General features: G+C 42.0%; 1 protein-coding gene across 1 annotated transcript in view; it reads right to left on the reverse strand.

Moving 5' to 3' along the window:
• IL1RAPL1 (interleukin 1 receptor accessory protein like 1) overlaps positions 1 to 13,156 on the reverse strand; it is a 495,739-nt gene extending 482,583 nt beyond the window's left edge. The window contains exon 1 of the mRNA XM_045009597.1: positions 12,952 to 13,156. The gene's annotated coding sequence lies outside the window, so the exon portion shown is untranslated. The remainder of the gene's footprint in view (positions 1 to 12,951) is intronic.
• Between the last annotated feature and the right edge of the window lie 13,788 nt (positions 13,157 to 26,944).

Consider the following 26,944-nt stretch of genomic DNA (forward strand, 5'->3'; position numbering starts at 1 on the left):
TCTTTCCCTGCTCCAGGGCTGGCTCTATAGGCAGGGAGCTAACCAAGGAACTACAGCTCCCAGGGCTCCCTGTTGGTTCTCAGCTCCCAGGCTGGAACCCTGCCAGCTGCTGCCCCTGCAAATGGGCTGCCCCAAGTAGCTGCTTGCTTTGCCTAGAGCCGCCCCTGGTTGCAGGGTTGCCATACTCACTTCTGTACTGCCTTCAGAGCTCAGCTCTGAAGGGAGCAGGTGCGGAGTTTCCTTCAGCTGGAGGAGGCTCCCATCTCACCAGTACTGCTGGGAATACCCCAGCCAGGGGCTCCTAGCTGATAGTCAGGGTCAGTGGTGGATTAACGTATGGGCCAATTTGAAAAATGGGTGCCCCAGCCCTGGCAGGAGTTGCGAGGGGCAGCAGCCCTGAGCTCGGGCACCCTGAGCCCCAGCTGGAGCCATGGGGCAGGAGGAAGCCTGGAGCTCAGGCAGGAGCTGCGGGGAGTGAAAGCCCCGAGTCCCGGCTTGAGCCACGGGGGGGATAGCCTCCAGCCCAGTTGCCCTGAGCTCCTAGCAGGAGCTGCAGGGGGTGGAAGGAGCCCTGGGAGGAGGGAGGGAAGAGCAGAAGCCCTGGAGATCAAGCACTCAGAGCCTGGGTAGGAGCTGACGGGGGGTGAGAGGGTGGTGTGTGGGTGACAGCAGCCCTGAATCTCGGGCATCCCAAGCCCGTGGGGGCTGCCCTGAGCTGGGCAGGAACCAGGGGGGGATGGCAGCGGGTGGAAGCCCCATGAAAGGGCTGCAGGGGGAGGGTGGAAGCTCTGGAACTAGGATGCCCTGAGCCACAGGAGGAGCCCTGGGAAGCAGCAGGCACAAGCCTGGGTGCCCCAAGCCCCGGCCAGAGCCATGGGGGGTGGCAGCCCGGAGCACAGCTCTGGGATTGCTGCGGTGCAGAAGGTGGTACCACCTTCACTTCTGCACTGCCTGTGGAGGCGGGTCTGATCTCCAAGATAACAGCCATGCAGGGGAAAGACAAATCCTGTTCCTCTCCAGCCCGACTGATTTCGGGGAGATCAGATTTTACAGGGAAGTGCTTATTTCACAGTCTGTCACATGTTTTTCACAGCTGTTAAAGTGGTAGGGCCTTAATTATAAAAAACTTCTTGAAGCTTCTTTTTTTTTTGAGAGCGAGAGAGAGAGGCTCTAGGACCTCGATTGTTTGCAGAAGTCCTTTGAAATTTGGCAAAGAGGAAGCCCTCTGCTAGAGAAGTGCCTTTTCTTTGTAACATGAAATTCCATTCAGGTTTTGCAAACAGTTGCAAATCACTATTCCCTTCTTTTGATTGCAAACCTCTGGAAAATTTTGGCACTGAGAATGCCCAGGGTCACAAAGAGGTTGGGGCCGGGGGGGATAAAATCAGCAACTGAGTCCACCATCCTTCCTTCTCCCCACCTGGGAATTGAAGGGCCAGGTTGGGTGCTGTGCAGAGCGAGGCCACCTCACATTCAGCCTACAGAGGGTGGGCCCAGCTCCTCAGGGTTGCAGCACTACTCAGTTTTGATGCAACTATCCCTCCTTTGATGGAGGGGAGACTGGTTAATACCTGAGTGGCACTACAACCCCACATGCCAGGTCACAACACCACTCATTCAAATTCCACGGGATATGGGGCTCTCTAAAATGGAGCGGGGGGCGGCTGGGGTAAACTGTCCCTTTTGTCCCCCCTGGCAACTCTGGGAATGTCTGGGAAATGTTGAAGCAACTGGTGTAGTAGTAGGGAAAGAAAGGGCAGGCTACACCTGACCAACCCTGGGACCCAATACAGGGTCCTCTCTGGGATAACAGCCTTCTCTTGGTGTAAAATAACATAGTGCTGTTGTTCATGTAGTAGCAGTCTGAACTGTACAGGTGGATATTATGAGCTCAAACCCTGATGATGTCGGGGTGTAGTACTGTGTGCTTGCATATAACCAAATTTTATTTTTACCTTAAAACACATCTAGAAAATTACTTTAAAATACTAAGTTAAAAGAACATTATTGAGTTTGCAATGTCAACCACTCAAGAGTTAGGATATGCCAGATTTATAGTTGTCCACAAAACCTTAATTCTGCCCCATTGTGCATATGCTTTCTGTTACAATCTTTAATTATACAATCACATTTTTGCACCCCTGCCTCATTTAGCACACAGAATAGACACTAAAAGAGGCAAAATTAAGGTGCCATGGGAAATGTTAAATCTAGCATTTCCTAATTTTTGCGTACTTGACATGTCAACCTAAGTAAAGTTATTTTAATACATGCAATATATATTTTTAATGGATAAACCTCACTGAAACCTTGTACACCAAGCTTCACCTTGAAGCAATTTTCACAATAAAGTTATTAAAAAAAAAAAGAGAGAAAATAAGGGATTTTGATGGAAAGTGTAACAGACCTCTGGCTGTAGCACCCCTGTAACATCATTCTTTTATCACTTGCCCTCATTCCAATTTTAATAAGCACTCTTATCTTTTTATGTTCATCCCATAGAAATTAAGCAGCAATGCAAATGCCATCCCCATTTTTATAATACTGACTCTTACAAAACTGTATTAAAGTCAGCAAAATATATATTTGTTAAATCATCAATATATCTGTCATATTGTCAATAAAATCTATAGTGTCAGCAGAATAAGAGTGTTCATACTGTATTTATGTATTTGTATATTTTATAAGCAAGGGAAGATGATTAGTTCCACCACAAATTCAGATGAAGAAATGGATTTTGAAAGCTCAAATTGTTTGAATACTGTAAGAACAGAATTAATGAATATTTGTTTGAGTTCCAAATGGATATTCTATTTTTAATTTTACTCAATTTTAGACAAACATTTAGCCATATGGGATTTTATTCATACAAATATTTTGGAATGATTTTTTTCTCATCTGAATACCTATACCCTTCTGCAAAAAAGGGTATTTTTGAATGAAGAGGAATATTGATGTTCATTATTGCATAATCTCTTCTTAAAACATTTCAGACATCCAATCATGGAACAGAAAAAACACCATATGACTTATAGGCATAACCAACTACACATAATGTATAATGAACTGCATATTAACAACCTTTAATATATAATTATTCATCCAAAATAGTTGGTGAAAACATAGGTATAACAAATACATTGGTACAGATCCGTTCATCCATCTCCATCTCAGGTACTTATATGCCTCCTATTACCATAGCATCTGAGCACCTCACAATTTTAAATGTATTTTGCCAACACCTCTGGAAGGTAGGAAAATGCTACTATCCCCATTTTACAGAGAGGGAACTGAGACAGAGAAACCAACTAACTTTCCCACGGTGACACAAGAATGCTGGACCTTTCTTCTTCAGGTTCAATTCAAATAGAGATAAAGCTGTATTCCTGATTTATTTTTAGCCAATTAATTTGATCAGCCCTCATGAGAATCTCATTTTTAACCATTTGTTCAGATTTTATAGCTGTTTTTTTCATAGTGATACAAAATAGACCAGTGAGATCAGTGGGAAAACTGCAAGGAGAAAATAAGTCCAGCAGTAGTCTGAGAAACAGCAACTGATTCTGTCGCCAACAGCAATTTATAAGGGTAAATGCAGACTGGAACAAACAGGCAACTACAGAGGAAATAGTTAAAGTCACCATTGGTACTCAAAGTCACTTTGAACATTAAAGGTGTGCAAAGCACAGATTACTTTTTCTGCTGGATATTCTCCACAGGTATGTTATTAGTCCTAATGTCCTCCTCCGATATTAAAAAACAAACAACAACAACAACTACTCTGTTTTAGAAAACCTATTATAAATTGTAATCTTTGGAGAATATATAAATGGAGTAATACAGGTATTTTGCATGAATCTCTATAGCTTTAATAAGAGAGAGAGAGAACATCAATAGCTAGCTATTGTAGTAGGTTAGTGCACTACATATCTAAATTACGCCTTAGGAGGATACACAAGAAAATGAGTTTGGTGGTCTCATGCTAGTCCCCAGACATGCACATAAAAAGAAAATTCTAGTGTAGAACTGAGCATGACTGCAAGGCTTTGCTCAGAAAATTCCCAGACTGCAATAACAGGGGAACAATTGGTTTTGACGGTTGTGATCAAGGTGCACTAGCATAGAGTGCTCAGTAGGGAGAGTGCTTGTAGACTATGAGCCCACCATGCCTGGCTTAAGCCAAGACTAATTCCTTCAAACTATTCAAGTCAGTATTTAAAAAAAAAAAAACCCTAACATTTGCAATTTTCCCTTTAATATAATTAAGGTTTTTTGTCATTCATTGTTGTAATCAGTCTCTGCTTCCTAAACAATCATATTCTTCTCTGCTGGGCCTACACTCACTTTTTTTTTATTACACTGGGCCAAGAGCAAAAACATTTTGAACGCAATGCCTGTCTGTCATGTAAAAAGGCTGTATAGAAAGAAAAAAAATGAAACAGGTTTTAAATAGTACCTGTCATCTTTATGAGATCCCAACAGGCTTTATAGGGCACTTTGAGTAACCGCGCAGACAAAGCCAAATTGCCAGTATGCACCAAACAATAGCTCACACATAGCCTCAGAAACAAGGATTTGAGTTATTGATAGACAGAATATTGGTTGTATGTCAGTATCTCTTCAACTTCCACCTGGGCAACTAGCAAAAAGAGGCAGACGAGAATTTTGTTCAATGTCTCAGTCAAAAGACATCACTTCTAACAATAGCACAGTACTCCTTAGTACTGCAGTGCAGTATCAGGATTTAAACACATTTTTCTCCTCTACAAAACATCCATTTCATTCCAGCTGAGAAATATGTAGAGCTTATTAAAAACAAGGAGAAGCTGCACTGTTCTGTGGTGGTGCTAGCACTGCCCACCTCTCTGGAGATAGCTGCATTTCGCTGAAAGCAAGTAATCCCTGTTCAGAGCATATAGTCTGACATGAGTTTTAGGATTAAGGGGGCTGAACAGGACATGTTCTTAAATATAGAAACAAAAGCCAAATGGTTCAAAAGTGACTAGTTGTTTTGGGAGCCCAACCAACTGAGACACCTTAAAGGGCCTTCATTTTCAGGAGGATGGTACTAGCACTTTCTGAAAATCAGTTCCCTTTAAAGTGTTTTAAGTTAGATACCCCAATATTGATGTACACAAAGTCACCAGTTAAGTTTTTGAAAATCTGGACCAAAAGATTTTCTCTGTATGTACAATTTACAAATGTGTATCGTTCTTTGATATGTCATTTTTAAATAGGATGGCCAATTTTGGGGGACATATTCCTGGAGGTTTCATCACATGACAATCTTTAATTAAATATTAATATTAAAATCCTGGGGAATCCAGAATAATCCTGTAGAGTTGGCAATCCTATTTTTAAACCCAGTCTCACATATGACATCACATTCCAGATATATTGAATGTTAAATGGTGCATGTTGCTCTTTATGTATCGGAATGTATTGCTGTGGTTTGTTATTCGTAGTGTCCAAAGGCTTCAGTCAAGATCAGTGTCTCATGGTGTTTGGTGCTGTGGACAAACACATAGGAATACACAATCACTGATGTGAAGAGCTTATGTCCTAAAAAAAAGATATGAAGCCTCAGCCCTAGCAAAGGATGGCAGAAAGGAATACAGCACAAAAACAAAGTGATCAGGATGATGATGATGCTCAACCTGGCTTGTTAATTCCATTTCTTCTTTTCTAAAATTGAAATTTATTTTAACTTGTTTTTATTTTTTATTGCAGAAAAGCAAGAGGAAGAGACTAAATAGGAAGAAAGGAGTGGGTTACAGAAAGTGGAAATGGGAGAGAAGAAAAAGATAGCAAGATCAGACTGAAAGGAGCATGGAGGATAGAAAGAATCAGACTGGCAGTGGAGAAATACCATGCAGTAGGATGCATGCAGGTCTGTTGTGGGCTTTAGCATGATATTGTTCAAAGCATTCCTGATTTGAACTAAACAGAAGTTTTTCCACTGACTTCAGCAGACTTGGGTCTGGGGGTATGGGCCAAAAGTGTAAAAAGCTATCAGAGAAATTAGATGGTTTATTGAAGAGAAAGTGCATGGTATCTTCAATTCTCTGAGACTACTGTTCAGTGTTGTTTCTGAGATTCCTGTTCTGAAGCTTTCAATAGTCTGCCACTAAATTGAATCAACACATTTTGCTATAACTGAGAGAAAACCACTTTCTTGGCATATTGTGATGGGGAACATGATTGCTGAGGGAATCTATTTACCTAACTAAAATATTTGTGCCAATCCACACAAATATTGTACCTAGACACAATCTCCCCCTCTTTAAAACATGTGTCAGAAGAGCCAGGGACAGAGCTTCTATAGCAAAACTTCAGCAGATATTTAGAAACATTCTGGAGCACAAACATTGCCAAGCTTTGGAAAATGTACATTCATTTAAGAATTCTGAAATCATGTGACTATTTTTACCAATTAAACTGCCTTTTGCAGTTACAACAAAAATGTCATGTTCTTCCCCATTGCCACACACGCATTGCAGGAAGTCATGGGAAATACAATATCATTTGATTTAACTTTTTATGTAAAGTTTGCACAGACTTGTTTGTTATAAATGGCTCCCACAGTATTTCACCTAATCCAGAATCACTTCTGTTGACTTCTGTGTTTCAACCAGCTTGACTCCAGGAAGAGAGGCAGCCTAGAATGGGAGTCCTTTAAAATCAATTTCAGGCTTTAAGGGTAGATGTTAAATCAGTTTATAAAGTCAGTCATTAAAAGGAAGCCACATAGCTTCTATTTCAGACAGGTAGGCACATGATCTATTTGGAACAGGTGGCAGACAATTTCTACGAGGAGACTTGGGAACACATTTCCCAGAAACTGTGAACAGTTTTTAAAGTAAAAATTAAGTTGGTGCCATGTGAGACACAGATGAAGAGCAGGTTTTCTTTTTTAATAGCATAACTAGATTCTGAAATTAAGCTCAATATGTAGGGAAGAGCCAGCACAGATGTCATGCCCTTGAAATAAACACACATTTTAAGCCTTGTTCCATGCCAAGACAAGGAAAATGCTGTGCCTAGAGAATTCCTTCTTTCCAGCGAAATGGAACAAGACAGGTTTAAGAGGAAAAATTACCCACTTTTTGAGACTTATTTCCTGTGTCAACTTTGAGAAAACAGCTGCTACTCAAATTGCCTACATATGGTGCTCACTAAGACAAAATGTGCTTCTTCAGACATAGGACCTATTATAGTACATTACCTTGTGATATATTTTGATGTTATAGCATATTTTTATTTATTTCTTCAATTTGCTTTTTAAAAAAAGCCTATTCCAGGCTCCAGGCACTTTTAGGGATGTTTAAAATATAGAAAACTAAGACTTAACAGTCACCCAAAACAGTGATTTGCTGATCTAAATGAACCCCCAACTCTCAGATATATAAATCATCCCAAAATAATAATCTACTTTATCCAATCAACCAATATCTCCCACCATCCTCCTCATTTAAAGTCCAGCAAAACAGAAGAGCTTCATAGCATATCTTGGACGATTACAAGTTGGGTTCCGACAGAACAAGCAACTTCCAGAGGTAAGGTCCTTCAATGAAAATACCCTGTAATCAGCCCTATCCCTTTCAGATATTGAATTTGCAGTTCAACTTGGAATTCAAGCTCTTCCACTCTTTGTAGCTGCAGCAGCATTGTAGGTAGCCAAGACCTAAAGCATTTAGGACATTATAGATCCAAAACCAACATCTTAAATTCTACCAAGAATTCAATTAGAAACCAGTGCAGACTATGGAGCAGAAATGTAATGTGTTCTCTGTGGGAAAGAAATGTTCAATGCAAGGACCACCACAAAAGGAAAATGTGGCCTACTTGATAAAGCACTGGCCTACAACTCATGAAAGTTGGTTTCTATTCCCATCTCTCTTTGCAATGCACAATGCCTCCCAGGGCTTCTCTGCGGAGGTCTGGTTCCTCTGAAGCAGTCCTGGTCAGCCACAGGCACATGCTTCCAAGTATCTTTCTTTTCTAGTGCCAAGAGAATGTCGGAAGAGTTATTTTTCCCTCTTCCCCTCCCCGCAGCCTCTCAAACTCCAGTTCAAATGCCTGTAACAGGGTAGAAGACCCGTTAACTGAAATCAGGTCCATGTCTCTTGTCCCAATCCCGGGGTATCTTAGTTTGGCATAGTACCCCTAGGAGTTATAAATGAGAGAGCCAGAGGAAGCCAAGTGTTTAGAGATGATAGGGAGAGAGAGAGAGCGCACACACAAGTGTTCACAGCCACACTCACAAAAAGAACACAGCTGGGTTTAGAGCTTCAGGGAGGAGATGCCTCTGAAGGAAGGAGCGGCGTGAGTATAGGTCTAGTGAGCACTAGAACTAGATCAGGCTGGTGAAAGCAGAAGACAGTCAGGGGGTCATCTACAAAAGTCAGTAGGCCAGAGAGCTTTGACTAAAGAGGACTGAAGCTGAAAGCTGTAGAGGAAGATGCCTGATGGCTCTCAGAGCTGGCCAGCTGAAGCCAGAGAAGGAATGATGAAGGGCTGAGTTTGCTGATGTCTTCGGGCAAGACCTAGAATCAAACCTGAGGAGGAAACATGCAGGAGAAAGAGTGGGGGTGAGAAGTGGTAAGAAATGCTGGTGCTGTACTAGAGAGCCAGAGTGTGGTAAAAGATGCTAGAGCAGTACTTGCCGTATTGATGAACTACTGGAACTTGAAAGAGTGAACTTATTGCTTGGGATTTCTGAGTTATGGTTGTGGGGCTCTGAAAGAAAGGGAAAACTGAGGCTGTGCAGTGGTTGTACCACAGCCTCCCACAGGACGGCACCCCAGGTGGGGCCACTCTTTTACAAATGGTGGAGAATGTGCACAGATGATCGGGACCCTGGGAAGAGAGGAGCTGCAAGTGCTGGGAAGAGGGAAATCGAGTGAAAGGGCTGCTTGCAGGGCACTCTGAAGCTATGAGGAGTGCTCTGGAGATGGCTGCACTATGACAATGGCCCACAGGCTTTACCATCACTTTATCTAGCTTTCTTCAGGCTCAGGACACTCTGGTTCTGGTTCCAGACCTCCCAGGCTTCTCTCAGCCTTTAACCCAAGAAAGGAAATTGCTGGGCACCTGTCTCCTGGGTCTCCTCCCTGGTTTGTTTCTATACTGACATGTGTGCCTTGCTTTATAAAGCTCCTTCCCAAGTGGGTTTGATCACTTTTTATAACAAACACCCCTCCAGAATACCATCCAGTGGCCTAACTGGGCTCAGGCCCCTATTAATATGTGGTTAGCCAGCCTAGGGGTGTGTATACCTCATCACACATCTCCAGAAGTTTCCAAAATATCTTACAGAGCACAGCTTGTGATGATAATGGGATGTGTAACTAAAAGTGAGGTGCACAACTAAAAGAAAAGGGTTCACTCCCCATTTTGCCAAGTGCGGATGCAAAAGGAAGCTCAGCCACAGTTGCTACTAGAACAATCTGACCTCTGAATAGTGAACATGAGTACCTATTACATTGTGGTGAAAGCATAAGTAAGGGGCACAGAAAGCATGTTTTTAAAATAGTACAGGCAAGATACAAAATGTTTTCCTTACTAGCAAAATATAATTGTGCTGGAAATCCTGACTAACTTATTCTTTACCTGAAAAGTGAGAGTTGAGCCATAAGTTTTTAGGGTTTTTGAATAGATTTCTATGTAAGTACATTCTACAAGCAAATCTAATTCTATGAAGAAATTTGTCCACATACTGATAATCTTAAGTATACAAGAGAGTGTTTTTTCTTTAATATGACTAGTTTTTCGAAAACCTTCATTAATGTCAATACAATGTTGTTATAAACAGACATAACACCATGACAAATGTAAATCATTATATAAATTATGTTCAAATTCCATATGTTGCTATGTATTATGCAGTGTTTTAATACAGAATAATTAAAATACTTTATAGAGTCAGTTGTGCTAAGAAGGACAAATGTACCATTCACATTCATTTCAGGTGGGCAAGTACTAACCCATGTCAAGTCTGATGCAACCATTAAACTCTAACATTTTTAAATATAATGTTTACACTTGATTATGCTACAAAATGGAATCTTTTGCTTTTAGAGCACATAGATTAAAAACAGTTACTTATAACATATATGTCACAGCTTCAGACTAAATGCACATGTATTTCCCCCTCCATGGTCTTTGAGGGCACCCACTTAAGGCGTGCAGCTCCCAGACATCACTTCTTTTGGGTAGAGTTCCGCATCTGAAAACTGGGGTTTTAAAGGCTGCACAGCTCCCTGCCTTACACTGTGATATTCCTAGTGTAGTGGGGCAGTTGCCCCACTTTGGCAGAGGAGGGATTAAAGCAGAACCTATGCAGAACCTGGCCAATCAGAGAAGGGCAAAAAGGCAGCCAATCAGGGCCAGGCTGGGACCTATATAAAGGCTACAAAGCAGAGGAGATGACAGTCTCTTCCTGACAAGGAAGGGAGAAGGACTGTGTCTCTGTAGACAGAGCACCTAGGCTAGAGCAGTGCTGGGCAGGCTCAGGGGAGCAGAGAGCGAGCTCCGGCCTGTTACCTGCCAGGCGGTGGCCCCTGATGAAAAGGGCCAAGAAGGTGCACGGGCCCAGGGGAAGTGGCCCAGGGTACACAGGGAGAAGAGGGGATTGAAGGAGGGCAGTGGGAGGCTGCCACTAGAGTCCCTGGGTTGGGACCCAGAGTAGCGGGAGGGCCTGGGTCCTTCCCTTCCCTCTTATACCATACCTTACTATGGAGGAGCATGGCTGATGGACTGTGCCATGTCCCTGAGGCAAGGGACTAGACTTTGGGGTGGCAGGTGGCCACAAAGGCAGGTGCAGACTGAGGACTGCTGATACCCCCAGAGTGGGGGGAGAATAGAGCAGGGGCACAGCTGGAGGGCTGTGTTCAAAAGAGGATGCCGCAAGCCAGGGAGCAACCTGGGTTCCAGACAGTGCAGCCGAGCAGACAACAGCAAAGACACCACCTGCAAAGGGCACACCACAGCTGAATGAGCTAACTCCCAGAGCAAGCCAGTAGCAGATGCATTGGTGGTGAGTCTGTGCTCCATTACACCTAGCAAGCCAGTCTTCCTAAAGGCCAGTGCCTGTGCTTTGCTTTCTCTGTGAGGGATATGACTGTTGGATTGCTAGCAATTATAAGTTATCAGAGAGCTATTTCTAAACAAGCCATTTATTCTTAAGGTAAAAGCATTTGAGAGAGAACATATAAAAATAACAAAATTTCTTATATATATATGCAAAAACCTTACCAGAGATCTCCCATCAGTCTTATGGGGCCCTGGTAGACAACCCTTCTGCAAAGGTTGGTAGCCCTTAGACAGAATGTCCTATCCATTTGCTGGCTCAGCCTGGATCAGTTTAAATGCAGCCATTTTATACCAAAAAGCCATTTCTTTGTCTTCTTAATCTCTGGAAACCCAGTGTGAAACAGAATATGCAAAGTTCCCCAGGGGATAGTACCTCTCTGGAAGTGTTTACAACATGAGCAATTCACCTTAATACTCCAACACCTACACTGTTTTAGTTCCTGAAGGAGCTGTGGTAACCCTCCCATATGGGAGTAGAACACAATCATACATACAATCCCTAGCCCATAAGCAACATAAACTTAATACAATATGTTTCCCCAAAGATACTGTATGTTGCTATAAATATAAATAGACTAATTAAAAAACAACCCATAATCCTCTTTTGTTTGGTCTATGCCACAAGATAATTACCAATGATGGGGTTATGCACCCTCACCTTTAGCCTGGAAGAATAGCAGATATTGTGGATAATTATCTTATGGTAGGTAACACATAGGTAGTCAAATTGTAAAAGTAACAGCAGTATGAATATCTAAAAGGCATATTAACCTGCACAAGACACTAGCACTTCCCATAACTTTGTTAGGCCTACTATACTTATTATAACTTAAGTGGGACTCGATCAGACACTTCAGAACTTTGTTGTCTACAATGTACTATCAACCAGCTTGTTTTCATATTTTGCAAGCTACCAGTAAAAGGTGAAGGCTTTTTAACACCTCTAAATGAAGCACTTGAAAATGGCTACTACACATGCATAGTAACTTTGTTCATAAAATGCCAAATATGCATATTTGAATAACTTCATGATGGATATATAAAGTAGACTGAGATTTTACAATAAACCATAATGGCTCAGAACAGAACACACATTTTAAAAAATGTATTAATGTATAATTTACATGATACATTGCACCATTATGGTTTATGGAGTAAATAATAAAACATTACAATTTGTCTTTATATTCATTTCCATACGAACTTAATAGTCATTGTGAAACAGATCATTGGACCATCTAAACCAGAATCATGTATCTCAAAGTAGCCAATGCTGGAATGTGTGAAACCCTTATAATGTGTCCTTTCGTATAACACTGTAGGAGAGTTGGTATCCTATCCAATCTAGTGATTAGATAATTCCCACATGCATGTCCAGGGGTAGGTCTTAATTATCTTTTAATTCTAGCAAAGTGCACTTATGGATGCTATTTTTATTGGTATAACAGACTAGTTTTCTAAATGATCTGGGAAACTTACAATGTTTAAATAGCAGCAAGTTCTACAGATATTTTCCCCCACTGCACTCTAACACATTTTTTCTCTTTCTTTAATTTATTCTCTTATCACAATCAGGGCAATAAATATTTCTATGCTGTTAAACATTAAGGTCCACTTCCACAAATGGATGTAGGTGCCTACATTGAGATTAATGCGCCACCTGATCCAAAAAATTCCCCTCAGTTGCCGCCTAAACCAGTAGGCACTTAAACTGCAAAAGTCCCCAAGGCAACTAAGAGTCTGCCTCTGGGCACGCATGCTGCTGCATCAGACAAATGTCTGGGTGCTTATCTCATGCCTAAGCTGCAGAATGATCCTCAAACCAGGTGAAGATACACGTTGTTTCAGCTATCTCACCTGTGGGGCCAGATCCAGTAGGTTTGCTCTGAGTATGCCTCACTCCCCACAAAATAGAGGAGGCCTCCTTTATAGCTTATAGCCCAGGGATTAGGGCACTCGTGCAAGATGTGGATGTTTCAGTTCCCCCATCTGATGAGGAGAAATAATTTGAACAGGGATCTCCCACTTCTCAAGCAAATGCCCTAACCACTGTGCAACAGGAATAATCTGATGTGGGTGGTGTTGTGTATTTGGTTGTCATGGTTTTTGTTGCTATGGCAACTGAGTTAGATTATTATGGGTTAGCTCAGCCGGTTTCAACCAGCTGAGTGAGCTCTCTGTATATCTGTAAATAAAATGGAGGTTTTGGTTAGCTGCCTGCTCTCTGGCCTCAAGTGATTGCTTCCTACACCGGCTGCCCCAAGGATATAACACTGGCGACGAGGGTGGGATTCGGTGCTGCTCCAGTAACAGAAGGAAGTAGAAGTTAAGGTAAAGAACAAACAAACAAAAAAAGCTGCTTGTTTGCACTGACTGTGAAAGTGAAACTAAAAATCATGGCTACTCTGACCAGGCCCCTGGAGCCTTTTGATGAGAATACAGAGCAGTGGCATGTGTATACTGAGCGATTTGAGCTTTTTGGTATTGCAAATGACATTACAGAAGCGAAGAAGGTGCCAATATTCTTAACTGTTGTAGGGGCTAAAACCTACTCTCTGCTACGCAGCTTACTACACCCTGTTAAGCCTGAGACTAAATCTTACAGTGACATTGTGGAAATCCTGGGGTCTCATTTCTCCCCAAAACCACTGGTAATTGCTGAAAGATATAGGTTCCACAAAAGAGACCAAAAGGAAGATGAAACAGTTGTGCAATTTGTAGCCATTTTAAAAAAGCTAGCAGAACACTGTGAATTTAAAGAGATGTTAAATGATGCCCTGCGTGACAGGTTAGTGTGTGGCCTCTGCAGTGAAGCTATACGGAAGCGCCTACTGACAGAGGCTCAGCTTACCTTACAGAAGGCTGTTGATATTGCTGTCTCCATGGAACTGGCTACAAGAGAGGCACAATACATCGGTGCATCCCCTAGGGTGCAAAAAGTGTCACAAGAACTGACCCACAAAACGGTGCAGAGTCAAGAATGTTACCGCTGTGGTAAGCTGGGTCACCAGGCATCAGAATGCTGGTGTAAGGACCTGGTGTGTCGACACTGTGGCAAAATGGGACACATTGAGTATGCCTGTAAACAAAAGAAAAAGAGGCCTGTGGTCTGGCCGACAAAAAGAGGAACCTTGCATACCCTAGAGCAGACACAGGATGATCAAGGTGACACCTCCTCACAAGAGGAAGTGCCACTGCATGTTTTGTCTTTGGCAGCGGGCTCACACGAATACTGGGTAACCCCTTTATTGGAGGGCAAACCTATACGCATGGAACTAGACACCGGTGCAGCTGTCTCGCTGGTTCCTGAGACTGTGTATAGGGAAAAGCTACAGCATCTTCCGCTTAAGGCAACAAAAACTGTTCTGAAGACGTATACAGGTGAAGCTGTGCCCATGTTGGGCACTATTGATGTTAAGGTGGAGCTCAATGGACAGGCGGCTAAATTGCCACTGTTTGTGGTGAGAGGTGACTACCCAGCCTTAATGGGTAGGTCTTGGCTTGGGAAGATTCAACTGAACTGGGCAGAAGTGCACCGGATGACTAAAGAAGAAACCAGTCTAACCCCTATTCTAAGGAAACATGCTGCTGTTTTTGGAGATGATTTGGGAAGTATGAAGGGAATCACTGTGACATTGAACATTAAACCTGACAGTCCACCAAAATATCTGAAAGCCCGAACTGTGCCATATGCCATCAGGCCAAAAGTTGAAGCAGACCTGGAGCGCCTGGTCACCAATGGAGTCCTAATACCAGTTACCCATAGCTCATGGGCCACTCCTATTGTTCCAATCGTGAAGAAAGATGGCTCTCTCCGGATTTGCGGTGATTTTAAAGTCACTGTCAACCCAGTGTTGTGTGCAGAGCAATACCCGCTTCCCCGCATCGATGACCTCTTCGCAGGCCTGGCTGGGGGACAAAAGTTCAGTAAGACTGATCTGAGTCAAGCATATTTACAGATGCACGTCGATGAAAAGTCCCAAGAGCTGTTGACTATTGTGACTCATAAGGGGCTTTATCGATACTGTCGCCTACCCTTCGGAATAACATCTGCTCCCGCCCTGTTCCAGAGGGCTATGGACCAGATCTTGTGTGGCTTGGCAGGAGTTCAGTGCTATCTGGATGATATCCTGGTCACTGGAAGAAATGAAGAGGATCACTTAAAGAATTTAGAGGCTACCCTACAAAGACTGGAAGAGTATGGCCTACGAGTTCGCAAAGACAAGTGTGAATTCTTCAAGCCCTCTGTTGAATATTTGGGACACATCATTGATTCTGCAGGTCTTCATAAGGCCCCTGCAAAAGTTAAAGCTATTGTGGAGGCTCCCCCACCTCGAAATGTAAGCCAGCTGCGCTCGTTTCTAGGACTCCTGAACTATTATGGAAAGTTCATCTCACAGTTAGTCACACTGCTAAAACCACTTCATGAGCTCCTTGGGCAGAACAAGGCCTGGAAGTGGACTGAAGCCTGTGATGTTGCGTTTAACAAAGCTAAGGATGCATTGCTAAATTCTGAAGTTCTAACGCACTTTGATCCATCCTTACCACTGCAATTGGCCTGCGATGCCTCCCCTTATGGAGTGGGAGCAGTCGTGTCACATATTATGCCTTCAGGAGAAGAGAGACCTATTGCTTTTGCTTCACGCACTCTAAGCAAAGCAGAAACTAACTATGCCCAAATCGAACGTGAGGCATTAGGAATTGTTTTTGGAATTCGGAAGTTTCATCAGTACCTGTTTGGGCGAAAATTTACTCTTCTCACAGACCATCAACCTCTGACATCAATTTTTGGACCCTACACAGGCATTCCCCCATTAGCTGCTAGTCGTATGCAACGTTGGGCATTGTTACTTTCAGCACACACATATGAAATCAAATATCGGAAATCCACTCTGCACGGCAATGCAGATGGCCTCTCAAGGTTGCCTTTGCCGGTCAAACACCAAGATAGTGCCCAAAAGGAAATCTTCTACTTTGAACAGGTAGAGAATACACCCATCACTGCTACTCAGATAAAGAAGGCAACTCGCGTTGACCCAGTATTGTCCCACGTTATGGACCTGGTGATGCATGGAAAATCTCGACAAACCTCTCCGATCTCATCCGACCTTGTTCCCTACATGTCCAAGCGGACGGAGTTATCGGTCCAATCTGGTTGTTTGTTGTGGGGGAGACGTGTCATTATTCCACCACCACTGAGATCACAGATGTTAGAACAGCTACATTCCGGTCACTGTGGAATAGTGCGCATGAAGGAAATTGCACGAAGCTATTTTTGGTGGCCTGGACTGGACAGCACTATTGAAGAGAAGGCAAAAGCTTGTATGTCATGTCAGGGTGTGAGGAATGCACCCCAGTGGGCACCCCTACACCCATGGGACTGGCCTGAAAACCCGTGGCAACGTATTCACGTTGACTTTGCTGGCCCCCTTGAAGGAAGCATGTTCTTGGTGGCAATAGATGCCCATTCTAAATGGCCAGAAGTCTCTATAATGCAGTCCACTTCTGCAGAGAGTACTATCCAAAAACTACGAGGACTCTTTAGTCGTTTTGGTCTGCCAGAACAACTTGTGAGCGACAACGGACCGCAGTTCGTTTCTCAGGAGTTTCAAAATTTTATGAAGGCAAATGGGATACACCACATCACGTCAGCACCATATCATCTGTCCACCAACGGATTAGCTGAAAGATTTGTGCAGACAATGAAAAACGCTTTGAAATCAGCAAGGGGACAACACTCCATTCAAAAGCGTCTGGATACCTTTTTACTTTCCTACAGAAACACACCTCATGCTACGACCCACGCATCTCCGGCCTTTCTAATGATGGGACGACAGCTGTGCACTTGCTTTGATCTGCTGAAACCTTCTGAACCCCGACAAATTGTGCAACATCAGCAGCAATATCAAGTCATCAGACGGGCACCCAGAGCAAAAGACCGAACCTTTAGCCCGGGACAGCCAGTTTTGGCTCGGAATTATACTTCCAGAGCTAAATGGGTTCCGGCCACAGTCATCACTCAAACAGGACCTGTTTCCTACACAGTCCGGACTGCAGAGAATCTTACCTGGCGGCGACATGTAGATCAGCTGTTGCCAGGTCATGCCAGTCCTCAGGACCCATCTGCAGTTGAGGGGTCTGACTTCACCTCTTCTGGTGAGGAACCGAATCACGAGTGACCTGTTTCTGACTGTTCTCCTCCATTACTGCCGGCGGCTGAGATACCCCTTTGCCCAGCACGAGCTGATACCACCTCCTCACCTGTTCGTGCTGCGGACCCTGAGCCCCTAGTGCTTTAGGGTGCAATAACACCAGAAGTTCGCCGTAATCCACCTAGAGACAGAAGGCCTCCTCATCGGCTGGATCTTTAGCTAGGGCGAACCCACGGTTATGGGGCAAAATAATCCCCAGGGTTTAGCCGGGAATGGAGGCAGTCTACCCTCCTTCTCTAGTCTAGTGTGTGTTTTATTTAGGGGATGTTCTTATTAGGGGGGGAGGAATATGTTGTGTATTTGGTTGTCATGGTTTTTGTTGCTATGGCAACTGAGTTAGATTATTATGGGTTAGCTCAGCCGGTTTCAACCAGCTGAGTGAGCTCTCTGTATATCTGTAAATAAAATGGAGGTTTTGGTTAGCTGCCTGCTCTCTGGCCTCAAGTGATTGCTTCCTACACCGGGTGCCCCAAGGATATAACAGGTGGGTCTCTCAATCTCTTCTGTTGAAGCTGTTCTACTTTGTACACATACTTAAATAACTGAATACACATTGGGCCAGAAAGAGTTAGACTCTGTAGTCCAATGTCACTGAGAAGTGGAAAACCCCCCTTTTCCCACATAAGAAACAGGAAGCTATTGTAACAGGGTCTCCCCACAGAGTCCCTGTGTGAGTGCCATAACCACTGGGCTAAAGGTCGCAAGGGAGGCTTTTCCCCTCTCCCTCTCCTCTTGGCAATGTTTTGTGGAGCAAAGCATGCACTGCTGTCTTTCCCGCAAGAAATGGTTTAGGCACCTGACTCCAGGAGAGGGTTCCTGGTTGTGGATCCCAAGCACAGATAGGTGCCCTCCTCCAGCCCAGTGGAGCTTAGACACATAGCATCCTGAGAGGTGCAAGACTTAGGCACACCACTCTCTTTGGCATCTACTATTGGCTAGCTTAGGCAACTCCCCAACTAATATGCTGACTTTTGTGGGATCCCATTCTCTGGTGCCTATCTCTCCCCATGCATTGTATAGGAGCCTAGGGTCAGAATTCAGGGTTTGTGGAGTCCACTGGGTAAGCTAGGCACGTAAAAGTTAGGTGCTGAAACAATTAGCATTGCAGCACTGACGTCCCTTTGTGAACCTGGGCCTAAGGTTGCAATTTTTTTTTAAATAAAAAATAAATACAAAAATTAAGTTTCCTCTAACACATTAGACATTGCACATGCAATATAAAATGTTTTCTATATGTTAAATATATAGATTAATATGTTTGTGTAGCCAAATCCACTCTGCATACGTACTTTAATATTTTCTTTTTAAACTAAATTCCATTTTAACAGTTGTAGTAATATCATGAAGACACCTTGTTTTCCTTTTTTTTTTAATTAAATGAGAAAATACTGTCCTGAGCAATAATTCTAGCATTTAAATGGCCCTAATTTGGCTTTGAATTTCTCCCTTCACTGACCTGATTGCCATGGGAGAGAAGTTAGTTGTTGCCACCTCTGCTGTTGCTCTATTTTGAACAGATACAGTTTTCTGCAATGTTGCTTAGGGGAAGCTGCTGTATAACTGTTTACTGTATAAAGTGAGACCACTATATTTTCCCAGCAAACACACTTATTTTAAAATCAGTTCTGAAGAATATTCCAGAATGCCAACAAAAATGGCAGAACCCCTAAAATGAGTTGAAAAATCCACAATTCTCTCCTGGAACATTTACAATTACTGTAATGTAAAATTGCGCCAGCAGTATCCTGAAAATAACAACATCTGTCTATTACAGTAGGTGGAGAAAATATAATTGTAATATTACAATGGAGGCAGAGCTTCATCAGGCTCTGAAAAACTTACCAACTAAACAGACATCAGTAGGCTATCTTTGAACATGTCCCAAAGCAATTTTTCAATTACTTCTAACCTTTTCATGTTAATCCCCTGCTTTCTGCCCACATCTAATAAAGGCTTAAGGAGACTGTAGCTATAGGCTGAGGATAACTTTAATTTGGCAAAGCTGCAATACTAGTACAGTTTCAGACCACTACTGTTATCCTCCCATCTTTGTAAGTCTTTACTTTATGGCTTTAGCATGACCACACACTTTTTACATTTGGAAAACATACAGCTTGTGGGAGGACTATGAAAAACAAATGGCACAGATTGCTGGTTTTATACATGTCAGGGCAACATTCTATCATCATCACACTAACCTTTGATATTTTCATGTATAATTTTACTTCAAGGCCATGAAAGAACATGGAATTTTAGGCAATCACTGAATGACTTTTTTTCAGCAGCAGTGGCAGCAGCAGCAGCAGTCCAGGGAAGGAGCCCTCTAGCCAGCAGCAGCAGCAGCCAAAGAAGGGAGAAGGAGCTCCAGCCAGCAAGGCAGCCAGAGAAGGGGGAGCGCTCCAGCCAGCCAGCAGGGCAGCCCAAGCAGACAGAGCGCTCCCGGTATCTATTGGATTTCCGGGAAGCCTGCCCAATGCTAAAGGATCCCCCCCAGCCTAAGGGGAGGATCTACAGGACCTCAGAAACCCACTAATTTCGGGGGACAACTAATAAAAGAACAGGGACAGGAGTGCGGTCTAGCAGTAAGGCATTCTTGTTTTTGTGGTCACTGATGAGATGAAAGTGTTTGTTATGACTGATAATGTAGATCAGAGTTCCTGTGGTTCTGAGTGCACTGGTACAATAAGAGTTTATATTTTTTAGTGGCCTTAGCTATGCATTTCCATACGTTGAGATATTTGAGTTTCTTTTAAGTTCAACCACAACTACTGAGTACTGTGCAAAATATGCTCCCTATACACCCACCACAGTATGATACTTTCTCCCCAAAAGCCTTCAGACAGAATGGACTTTGCAGCATTCACTGAAGTACAAAATATTCATGCCATTTTGGACCAAGTCAGGAGAGTGAAGTCAAATGTCTCAGGTTCCTCATTTAAAAAAAAATCCCTGCCAGCAGCTCTTTCTCTAGTACACTGAGAAGGATCAAGTCTAAGCACCTCTGCTGATCACAGACGTTGCCCAATGGCACAGGCATAGAGGCAGTCTCTCGGATAAGCAAGTCCCAGATCATTTAGAGCTATACAAGTCAATACCAAAACCTTAAACTCCAACATGAATTCTACAGGCAGCAAGTGCAAAGCACCGAACATTGCTATCCCAGGCTCAAGACAAGAAACTCCACTTAATAACTGAGCTGCCACCCTTTCCACTAGTTTCAGTTTCTAAGATAATTTAAGAAGGTAGCTGAATCATGGAACTAGAGTCAGAGGATCCATGTTCCTTTGAGGGAACTGTTATTGACAGGATACCAGTGGAACCAGAAACATGGAGAGATAGGCTGGAAGCAATTCAGTCACATGGACATGTCAGTCCACATGATTTAATAAAGTTTCACTTGCTCAACTGAATGTGCATTCAACATCACATTTTGTGAATGAAACAGCAGCCCCATGTAAAGGTAGTTCATTGCAGTTGTCTAACCTTGAGGGTACAGGGGCAGGAAAAATGGCATCAAGGTAATGTCTGCAACTTACTGGTCATGCATAGGGAACGCTCCTGGAGATCTGCAGAGAGACAGGGTGGGTGAGGTCATATCTTTTATTGGACCAATGTCTGTTGGTGAGAGAGACAAGCTTTCAAGTCACATGGAGCTCTTTCTCATGTCTCTCTCACCAACAGATGTTGGTCCAATAGAAGATATTGCCTAACCCACCTTGTCTCTAATATCCTGGGACTGACATGGGTATAACTACACTGCATTCATGCAGATCTTCGGACTGTCTGGCTTCTGATTTTATTATGGGTGCAATTCAAGTTCTTGAGATGGATCTATATAACCCTATGGCTAAGATTTTCAACAAAACCATACCTAGGCACCTACATAAAAGTAGCCTGATTTTCAGAGGTGCTGAACACCCCAACTTCTTTTCTCCTCAGGTTCTTACACAACCCTTATCACCATAGTACCTTAATGGCTTTCAGAAGTGCATTAAATTGGTGTGGCTAACATCTTTCATGTATGGTTTGTTCTTTCCCCAGGGAGAAGATGGTACGTGCAGTCTAACATTATGTTTTGCTTCTTCTTTTTTTCAATGGAAGTAGGAGATATTGAGCATCTTTGAAAATCAGATCTATTTTATTTAGGTGCCTAAGTACAGAATGAGGTGTCTGGCTTTAGGTGTCTAAGGCCCTGATGCTACGAACACTTAGTTTAGTTAGTGGGACAACATACATGCCTAATGTTAAGCAGATGTTAAAGTCTTTGCAAGATTTGGTCCCTAGTCTGAAAACTGTGGCCTATATATTTTTCATGCTTTTTCATATATTTTTCATATTTTTAAGAGACAATGTCTTCCACTGATCATCATTTGAGAGGAAGGAAAGTCCAATGAACAGGGTGCTAGCCTAGGACTCAGGGGACCTGGGTCAAATCCTTACTCTGCCACAAACTTATTTTGTGATGTTAATCTCTCTGTGCCTCAGTTCCCCCTCTATAAAATGGGGATAATAGGCTTTCTCTACTTTGCAAAGGATAAATTAACTAAAATATATGAGATACTCAGATACTATGGTACTGAGTACCATATTAAGAAGACAGACAGTGCGGGTCCCAGCGTGTCTAACTCAGCATGACTGGAAGCGGGGTCTCTTTGGAGCAGACTAGAATTAGAGACTCTGGAATCTGTTTCCCATGTAGATTCAACACAGCACAATGAGCTACTCACTTTACTCAGGCTTTTAAAGAGGATGGGGACGAGTTTAATTCAGTTGACATTTGTCAATATGTTTGTGTAGCACTGATGTTTTTAATTGGTCTAAATGGGCCCAGAGGTTTGACAATAGGGACTTCTTTATAAATCAATAAATACACAGAACAGTTTATAAATCAATATAAACATAGAACTTAAATATATATTTTAAAGATATAATAAAACATATATAGATTAGGGATTTTAATTGACCCTAATTAATTAAAATTGTCCTTTGTGTGGGGAAAGTGACTGATGGTGTGGAAGAGTGGGAAGCAAATACAGCCTTATAAAGCTGTAAAAGTTAGTAATTTATGTTTCACAGTCCCAAACAGCCACAATCCAAACATTACAGAGAATGTCAAAGCCTTTAAAACATGCATATAAAGGTTAACTTGCATGTTACTGGAAAGACATCTTCAAAGGAACTCAGATATGTTAGTTGTCCATATCATATTTTTTACCCAATATTTGTGTATGGCCTGAGGAAGATTAATCAAAATACAGTTGAGAGATTAAGAAATATCACTCCAGTGGAGAAGTGTTAGTCACCTTCTCATCCTCACCATCTCCCAAATGTATTCACCAAAGGGTGTCAAGCATTCAATTAAGCACCTTACGTGACCATGCCAGACACAAAGTAGAAGCCATAATAGTTTTTCAATCCATGGCACTTGGAAATTAAAAGTCATAAGCAGTCTGCTAAACACAATAAATCTCCCATTGACTTACTGGGCCTTGGATCAGGCTCAGTGAATATATACAAATATTTTTTCAGTGTTTAATGTAGAAATAAAATAAACACATATAACCAAAAAAAGGTAAATAAATAAATAAATAAACCCTCAATGTTCCTGCAGTTTAAAGGAGAGGATATAGTTGTTAAGTAATCAGAACCGGGGACTGATATGCACGAGTGGAGATGTGCGAACCCCACCAGGTCCACTTCACAGTAGCATTGCTGAACTGCTTCAGCGGGAATAGTTTGCATAGTTTTATGACATCTAGTTTCACCTAGAATTCAAAACACTAATACCAAACCAAGATAAAACTGGCAAGTGTAATAAGATTCATCTCCAAAACAGTAAGACTAATCAATGTCATTATTACAAAAAAAATGGAAGAAAAACAGTGGTTAACATTGATGCTTTCTGGCAAATATTTCAGTGAATGCTTTCTTTTTTCTGACTTGTATCCTGCAAATAACTAAAAGATTCAGGAAAAAAAAATGCAAATACTAGCCGGTTCTTCTGGTGGATTCCAAAATAAGAAAGCTAAGAGTACTTTTGCATTGCATTTGAAGGTGTAAGAGAGTTGTAGGTGGAGTCCTACCTTCTATTCCTGCCTCTTCAAATGATTTGCTGAATAACACCAGGGAAATTATTTAACATCTCTGTGTCTCAGTTTCCCAAGTGTAAAATGAGGACATCAATACCAGCATATTTCATTCCATAGGCGCTGACTTTTATGTTTCCTGGTGGGTGCTCTACCCCCGCTTTGTCCCGAGGCCCTGCCCTCACTCCCCCTCATCCTGCCCCTGCTCCACCCCTTCCCCGAGGCTCCATCCTCGCACCACCCCTCCTATGAAGCCCCCCCGCCTGCTCGCTGCTCACAGCTCTCCACCCTCCCACAAGCACCTCCCGCCAGCCGCCAAACAGCTAATCAGTTGGTGGCCCTATCAAACAGCGATGGCTGATGGGTGCTGAACATGCCCTATTTTTTTTCCCCATGGTTGCTTGAGTCCCAGAGCAGCCATAGAGTAGGCACCTATGCTTCATATATATATATATATATATGAATTAATGCTTGTCAAGAACTTACAGATTCACATGTGAAAGATACTGCAAATGCAAATATTATTAGTGGTGATTATTATTATTAACCCAAACTATTCATTCCTCATTTGCCATTAAACCTTTTAATAGCAATAAGTGTTAGGAAAGATCTTCTACTATTACCAAGATCTTGTTAGTAGCAGCAATTTGCATGTTATTACAAGTGCCATGCATACCATGTCATATTTACACTATTCATAACTTTTTTAGCTGAGACAATCGGTGCTTTGACCTGAAGGCCTACATTTCCAAGAGTCTTTAGATATTGTGTTCTTCATTTTATGGGTGCTCAACTTAAGACACTTTATAGGGGACTGATTTTCAGAAAGTGCTGAGCACCTTTCCCTCTGCACATCATGCCCCTTTAAGGCTGAGCACCCAGAAGGTAAAGCATGCCAAATAATTAGCCACTTTTAAAAATGTAGACCTTCCAAGCATTATGTATCATGTTTCCCCAGCTAACATAAAACATCAGTACCAGAGAAATTTTTGGCCATCTGTTGAATTTCATTTGAGTATTTTTCTCCTTTCTTGGGTAATGTAATATACTAAGATTGATAAACTAGCCATTTGCAGTTTGACAAGGGAGAATGTTGTAATTAATTAAAATCCTAATAAACATTTAGCAATACAAACTGAATGTACTTAAGAAAATAATATCTATTCTGGGCCAAAGTTCAGAGTACCCTAAGTGAAGGCAGACTTTAGCTCATTGTGTGCATTAGAGCTTGTGTTTAAATACAGCTTTCCATGAAATAGGGCTGAAAGGAAATATCTTCTGTAACCTTTGTTGAGATATGATCATGAAAGATGAAAACAAAAAGCAAAACAATTCTCAAAAAAAATCTCCCAAAACACTTCATAGTAACCTCTGTTATGAAGAGTTAGTTGAAGTTTAAAACTTCAAGTGAAATTTACCCTAGAGAACCTATTCACCGGGGAATTAAAAATTAACTAAAGCCTGTAAATCTTATCTAGCAGTGCAAACAAGCTAGAACATTACCAGGGTTACCATTCATTTATTGCATCTATATTATAGATTTTCTATATACAGTTTCCCAAAATCGTATAGAGTAATCACATGCTGTACCCAGTCCCATAAGTCTGTACATAACATTAAAAGGAAAGATTCCCATTGTATGCATTTAAATTCTCACTCTCCTTCCCTAGAAGCAAAACAAAAACAGCTACATCAATTCCTTGTTCTTCATGAGGTAGCCATTCAATGCTGGGTTAAACCTTCCTATTTGTTAAAGTATATTCAGTATTAAATTGGACACTTAAGTTTATGTTGCATAATTAGGGTCAGATTGTCATTGTTCACTGTCTTTTTTTGTGGGTACATTATTAAGTAATGGAGTTCTAATAGCCAATGCATTGCTCCTCTAAATGTTGAGAATGAACTCCTTTTCTCTAACTCATGATATAAAAACAAAATTTAGACTGACTTCTCCTCTGAAAATAACGAGTGCAGTCTTAATAAAAGCAAATGACTAGTATTAATTTTAAAATTCAAATTCAGCTGATAAAAATATTGCCAACATCAAATAATGAAGATGCCATTTTTCTCCAACCCAGAACAAATTACTATAAATAACCTGGATAAAACAAAGATTGCCAATGTAGTGAGACATATGAGTTGCCAAAAGCAGGTTAGAACTAGATACCTTAGCAGCAGCATGTATGTTCATATTTAATTTTAACTTACACAAATGCACTTTAGAAAAGGGCAGGTTACAACACATTTTACAGTGGTAAATCAATGGAATTTGGGGAAAACAAAAAACCTGTGGAGAAGCAAGTTAATTATCAACATTCTTTCAAATGTTTAGCTAGAAAAGCTTTCCACAAATACAATAGGATTAGCTTTCTTTAAATGGAAGTGTGACATTGGTTCAGTACCTCAAAAACATTTGGTTGTGCTATTAAATCTGTACATATGAAAGAAAAAGTAGCTCATAGTAGTCAAGATAAACTGGTATAGGCATAAATTGTTCAAAAAACTGAATATTATTAGAACATAATTTCAACCAAAACCAAATTAATTTGTCCTAAAAAGATGCAAATTGAACATTCACTTGAATACAGAACGAGCATAAAATTAAGTTGTAACTAGATATAAATGGGGAGAGCTTTAACTCTTCTCTGGCCCTCTTATCTGGGTCAAAGAGCCAAAGTAACATAAATGGGCTGTATAAAATGTCCACATAGGATTCCCCTAGTGCAAGTACTACAGAAAACTATATGAATTCTCTTTCAAGACCCTGCATAGAGGACTTACTGGGGCAGGTGGCGTGTGCCTGTCATGTGGCCATAGAATGCAGCATTGGGGATAATCTGGGTAATGTTGAAGTTTGTTGGGCAGCCTGGGGAGGCTGCTGGAACTTAGAGAGGCCTCCAGGGCATAGGTGCTGAAATTGGGATGCTGGGGGTGCTGCTGCATCCCGTGTCTTGAAGAGATTTCCATCATACAGGGTTTACAGTTTGGTTTGATGGCTCTCAGCACCACCCACTCCCCATACAAATTGTTCCAGCACCCCTCCTCCAGAGTGGACTAAATTATGCTGAGGACTTCTCCAGTCCCTGAAATATCACAGATTGGGAAGATGCAAAGGTAGCTTAAAGCCATTTTAGCTGCCCCTCATTCTGAGCTACAAATTCTATGCTGAGCCTCTTAGAAGTACAGCATGAAATCTCACTCCGAATCTCTAAATTCTGGAGGCTGAGAGCAAATCATCCTAGAACTCTGCTCAGTACACTGCCTCATCATAGGATACTGGGTCCAGGTCACAAAGTCTCAGTCCTTATTTTCAAAGCACTCCACAGAACTAGCCCTAGATATTTTAGAGAAGGCCTCTTTCTTTGTGACAAAGATCTCACTTGCAGCTGTGTTCCTCAGGGCCTATGAAGCTGCCAACCTCAAGCTTGAAGGTTGTGAGAGTGGTATACAGGACTTTCTTTGTAATAGTGAAGACTTTTGGACTTAATTTCCACAGGATTGCTGAATGAGCACACATTTCAATATCTTCAGGATAAAGCTCCTTTGAGTGAA

The sequence above is a fragment of the Mauremys mutica genome, chromosome 1 (assembly GCF_020497125.1).
Source record: "Mauremys mutica isolate MM-2020 ecotype Southern chromosome 1, ASM2049712v1, whole genome shotgun sequence".
NCBI classification, from domain to species: domain Eukaryota; kingdom Metazoa; phylum Chordata; order Testudines; family Geoemydidae; genus Mauremys; species Mauremys mutica.